We start from the raw sequence: 5,471 nt of genomic DNA on the forward strand, positions 1-5,471 counted from the left end.
TTTTTTTTTTTTTTTTGAGACAAGGTCTTGCTCTGTCACTCAGGCTGGAATGCAGTGCTGCGATCAGAGCTCACTGCAGCCTCAACCTCCCAGACTCAAACAGTCCTCCCACTTCAGCCTCCAGAGTAACTGGGACTACAGGCACATGCTGCCATGCCTGGTTACAAATTTTTTGTAGAGATGGGGGTTTTGCTCTGTTGCCCAGGCTGGTCTTGAACTCCATGGCTTAAGTGATCCTCCCACCTCAGCCTCTAAAAGTGCTGGGATTGCAGGTGTGAGCCGCTGTGCCCAGCCTGAATTTTCTAACACTTAATGGGCAGTTACACTTACAGACTGAGGGCATTAAAAGCAGAAAAGAGTGCAGCAATCAATTGGTGATGTTTGTCATGGGCACAAAATAGTGGCATAGTGGCAATGGTGTGTTCCACATTTGTTTACTCAGTGCTCCTGGCTGCTCACCCCAAAGATGCTTCCAGAAATGCCAACAGCCTGAAGTGTCCCCCATTGCCACTCTAAGGGGAATATCAAGTGCTGGAGTCTCAAGGGAGCCTGGGACCCTTCTCAGCCTAGCCAAGCAAAGAATGTAGGTAGGAAGTTGATATTGGTTGGATATTTGTCCACATTAAATTTCATGTTGAAATGTGATTCCCAGTGTTGGAAGTGTCTGGGTCATGTGGATGGATCGCTCATGAGTGACTCACAGTAATTAGTGGGTTCTCTCTGTTAGTTCACACAAGAGCTGGCTGATTAGAGGAGCCTAGCATCTTTCTCTCTCTCTCACCATGTGACACGCCAGCTCCCCATTCACCTTCCACCATGAGTAGAAGCTTCCTGAGGCCTCCCCAGAGGCCGAGCAGATGCTGGGGTCAAACGTGCCTGCAGAACTGTGAGCCAAGACATCTCTTTTCTTTATAAATTACCCAGCCCCAGCCACATGTGGTGGCTCACGCCTGTAATCCCGGCACTTTGGGAGGCCAAGGCGGGTGGATCACCTGAGGTCAGGAGTTCGAGACCAGCCTGACCAACATGGTGAAACCCTGTCTCTACTAAATATACAAAAACTTAGCCGGGCATGGTGGCACGTGCCTGCAGTCCCAGCTATTCGGGAGGTTGAGGCAGGAGAATCGCTTGGGGAACCCAGGAGATGGAGGTTGCAGTGAGCTGAGATCATGCCATTGTACTCCAGTCTGGGTGACAGAGCAAGACTCCATCTCAAAAAAAAAAAACTACCCAGCCTCAGGTATTCCTTCATAGCAATACAAAATGGACTAAGACAGAGGTCCTTCAACAGTGCCCTGTGCTACCCCCCCTCACACTCTACCGAGAAGGTCAACCTCCTCCATTGACATGGAGCACCCTGAGAGCAAGATCACATCTTATCCATCTAGGGACCACCAACGGGTTCAGGCACAGAGCCTGACACTGAGGAGACCCTGTCGAGGTGCTGTGGTCAGGCACTGGGACCACCGTGGGAAGTGAGAAGACCATGGGTAACTGGGTTTGAGTCCCGCCTCTGACGCATACAGCTGTGAGACCAAGGGAAAGTCCCTCAACATTCCCAAGCCTCATTTTACCACATGCGACACAGACACTGACCTCGGAAGGTTCTGTTGTTTAGGCAAGATGATTCATGGAAATCGACTTTGACAACTCCAAAGCCCTGAGTGCCACATTCCTTTGGGAGATGCTCTGCTTATTAGCTGAGACAAGAGGATCACGAAAGGTCTGGACACAGAATAGACATACTTGAAAGGGGAAAGAAAAGCTGGAATTCAATTATTCTTTTTTTTTTTTTTTTTTTTTTTGAGACGGAGTCTTGCACTGTCGCCCAGGCTGGAGTGCAGTGGCACGATCACAGCTCTCTGCAGCCTCGACCTCTCAGGCTTAAGCAATTCTCCCACCTCAGCATCCTGAGCAGCTAGGACTACAAGTGCACACCACCACGCCTGGCTAATGTTTAATGTTTGAGACAGGTCTCCCTGTGCTGCTCAGGCTGGTCTCAAACTCTCTGGCCTCAAGCTATCCTGCTACCTTGACCTTCCAAAGTTAATTATTCTTTTAGTAAACAAATATTCAATGAGCCATGCCCTGTGCCACGCACAGAATGCCAGGATGAACAATAGACATAGTTCTTGTCCTCATCAAGCTTAAAGATATGCTATGCGTACGGTAGCCACATGTGGTTATTGATATTTATTTATTTATTTATTATTTATTTATTTATTTTAAGAGACAGAGTCTCACTCTGTCACCCAGGCTGGAGAGCAAAGGTGCAATTATAGCCCATTGCAGCCTCAAATTCCTGGCCTCAAGCAATCCTCCCACCTCAGTTTCCCAAAGTGTTGGATTATAGATGTGAGTCATCATGCATGTCCGGCCTAAATTTAAATCATAAAACTGAGGCCGGGCTCAGTGGCTCAGGCCTGTAATCCCAGCACTTTGGGAGGCCTGCACAGGTGGGTCACCTGAGGTTGGGAATTTGAGACCAGCCTGACCAACATGGTGAAACCCCATCTCCACTAAAAATACAAAAATTAGCCAGGCATGGTGGCAGACACCTGTAATCTCAGCTACTTGGGAGGTTGAGGCAGCAGAATCGCTTGAACCTGGGAGGTGGAGATTGCAGTGAGCTGAGATCATGCTATTGCCCTCCAGCCTGGGCAATAGAGACTCCATCTCAAAAAAACCTGAAAGTTCAATCCTCTAGTCATACTAGTCACATATAAAGTGCCCAGTGGACACATGTTTAGTGGCTGCTGTTATCAGACAGTATAGATTGGACAGCACTGAGATACAGTCTTGTAGGGGAGACAGACACCAAGCAGAGAGCCACGCAAATACCTGATTACACACTGATACGGTTTGGCTGTGTCCCCACCCAAATCTTATCTTGAATTGTAGTTCCCATAATCCCCATGTGTCATGGGAGGGACCCAGTGGGAGGTAATTGAATCATGGGGGCAGGCCTTTCCCATGCTGTTCTCATTATAGTGAATCAGTCTCATAAGATCTGATGGTTTTATAAAGGGCAGTTTCCCTGCACACGCCCTCTTGCCTGCCACCGTGTGAGACATGCCTTTGCTCCTCCGTCACCTTCCACCATGATTGTGAGGCCTCCCCAGCCATGTGGAACCGTGAGTCCGTTAAACCTCTTTTTCTTTATAAATTACTCAACCTTGGGTATTTCTTCATAGCAGTATGAAAAATGGACAAACACACGTACCATGACATTTGTCAGTGGGAAGCCATGGGTAGTGCACTGACCATTTAGTGCCAGGGAAGCCACAGGTTTTTTAGTGTGAGGATAGTGCCAGGGAAGTCACTGGTTTTCATTAGACAAAGTGAACTGGGCACTTGAGAGCCTGACATAGCTCCCTGGACCTCCTGGAGCCATTCTCTTCAAGGCTGGAGACCCAGTGAGCTCTCCTGGGAGATGAGGTTCCTCTGTGACAATGTCCGACCTGGCAGTGGATGACACCAGTTTAACCATTGGTTGATAATATGGCCTGCGGACCCAGATGGACCGGATTGGATTCTGTCTTTACCAACCGTCTAACCCCAGGGCGGTACTCCCTATTTTACAGATGGCTTCAAGGGTAACTGGAAGGATTAAATGAGTTAAAGAATTGAAAACACTTAGAACAGCTCCTGGCACACAGGAAGCACTATGTACTCAGCTATTATTATTATCATCCACGGGTGTTTGAACTTTTTGGAGGGAAGGAATGCACCTGCCACTCAGCGTCCTCCTTCATTTTCACTCTGTGCTTCCTGTGGTATCATCACCCAAAGCGAAACTGACCATCACAGTCAGGGTCTTCTGTAAAACAAGTGGGAAAGGGAATATAACCGTAACTGCAATGTTAACCAGTTCATATTAAGGACTTTCCACATGCCAGACCCTGCGTGAAGCACTTTACATGTAACATGTGTTAGACTTTCACAACAACTCCAATAGGAGTGTGCGATGAAAAAGATCTCCATTTTACAGATACTGAGAACATGTGGCTCACAAAAGTGAACCTGCCCACGTTTACGAAAGGATCTCGGCGTCAGTTCCAAGGGCTGCCACCAGGTGACAGTGCCCATCCACTTTCCAATTGAGCAGGCTGGCGGGAACACACTAGGAAAGGGTCCTCCCGCAAACGTTTAATGAGCGCCTACTGTGTGCCTGGAACTGTTCTAGGCTCCGAGGATCCATGCAAATAAACCAGGGGTGGGGGAAAAACTACCATTATGGTTCTTCCCTTCCATTTTCCCTTGAATATAATAAAAGGTATCCCAGAGATGCGTGCCCAAGGGGGATGTGGCCTAACCGGACCGGAACTGGGAGGCTGGCGGGGAAGGATGGGAGTATCTGGAAGGGCTACGGTTCCCAAAGATCAGGGGCTGCAACTATTCCCAGAAGGGAGTGTTCTTCTGCATCTCACCTTCCTGCAGCCCCCAGGAGAGGGAAGCAGGGGTCCGTCCTCTCCCTTTGGTATCTTATGTGGCTGGGATGGTTGCGGCGACGGGGGTGGGGACGGGGACGGGGTGGGGGGCTGCGGAGGTGGAAAGGAAATCTCACCCTGAGAATCTGGAGTGCGGGGAAGGGATGCTGCTCAAAGGTCTGTTTCTGGCTTTGGCAGGGGGGCCACCTGAGACTGCTTGGGTTTGCTGGTCTGAAGGTCACCCAGGGAACCAGCCCTATATGGGGTGCCGGAGCGCAGCTCCCAGGCCTGATCGAAGCAATGCCGACTTCGGAGAGGCCTGTGGACTAGGACGGGTGAGGGGGACTCAGTGCCGAGGCGGAAGGCTGCCCCGGACCCCTCCTTCAAGCAGGTCCCACGGCCGCCCAGCGGACACGCGTCCGGGCTGTGCCCTGAGCGTCTGCGGAGAGCACAGCCAGTGGCCCGAGCCACTGAGTATGTGCGCCCTGAAGGGCGGTGGACGTGTGCGTACGTGGGTGATGTGTGCGGTAGGGGTGGTGGCCATCCTGCGTAGGGACCCACGTGAGGGGTGCACCGTGTGGACGTGTGTGTTTGGAGGGGCGAAGGACGCGGGTGTTAGACTTAGTGTGCGTAAAGGGATAAGGACACCTGGGAGGTGGGCAGTGAGGAGAGAGGAGTGTGTCCAGGAGGAACCTGCCTAGAGGAGGCCTAGCGGTGTGTGTGCCCCTAGGTGCATACCTGGGTGTTGGTGACTTCGAAGGGCACCCGGCGGGATCGATCTTCTCTGCGTCCTGGACCTGGTGCTGGTGTGTTTCGGGGAAGTTACTGCTTATGAACCCACCTTGGAGTGTGGCCTGGGGGCAGGAAGGCTCCTGCGCTGGGACCCCTCGGTACCCCTCGGTCGCGATACCCTTCGGTAAGTGTATTGGCTGGGGGAGGGGTGTTCCCGAAAATGGATGTATCCTGGGGAGTTGCCCGGCTCGTCTGGATTGTTTCTGGGCGCACTGTGGTTGTGGGGGGAATGTCCCCGAATTGGGGACA

The 5,471-nt window shown here is 51.2% G+C and overlaps 1 protein-coding gene across 1 annotated transcript in view; it reads left to right on the forward strand.

The window, feature by feature from the left end:
• The first annotated feature begins 4,403 nt into the window (after positions 1–4,403).
• GPRC5B (G protein-coupled receptor, class C, group 5, member B) overlaps positions 4,404–5,471 on the forward strand; it is a 28,784-nt gene continuing 27,716 nt past the window's right edge. The window contains exon 1 of the mRNA XM_011976070.1: positions 4,404–5,346. The gene's annotated coding sequence lies outside the window, so the exon portion shown is untranslated. The remainder of the gene's footprint in view (positions 5,347–5,471) is intronic.

The sequence above is a fragment of the Mandrillus leucophaeus genome, unplaced genomic scaffold, assembly GCF_000951045.1.
Source record: "Mandrillus leucophaeus isolate KB7577 unplaced genomic scaffold, Mleu.le_1.0 Scaffold162, whole genome shotgun sequence".
Classification (NCBI taxonomy): Eukaryota; Metazoa; Chordata; class Mammalia; order Primates; family Cercopithecidae; genus Mandrillus; species Mandrillus leucophaeus.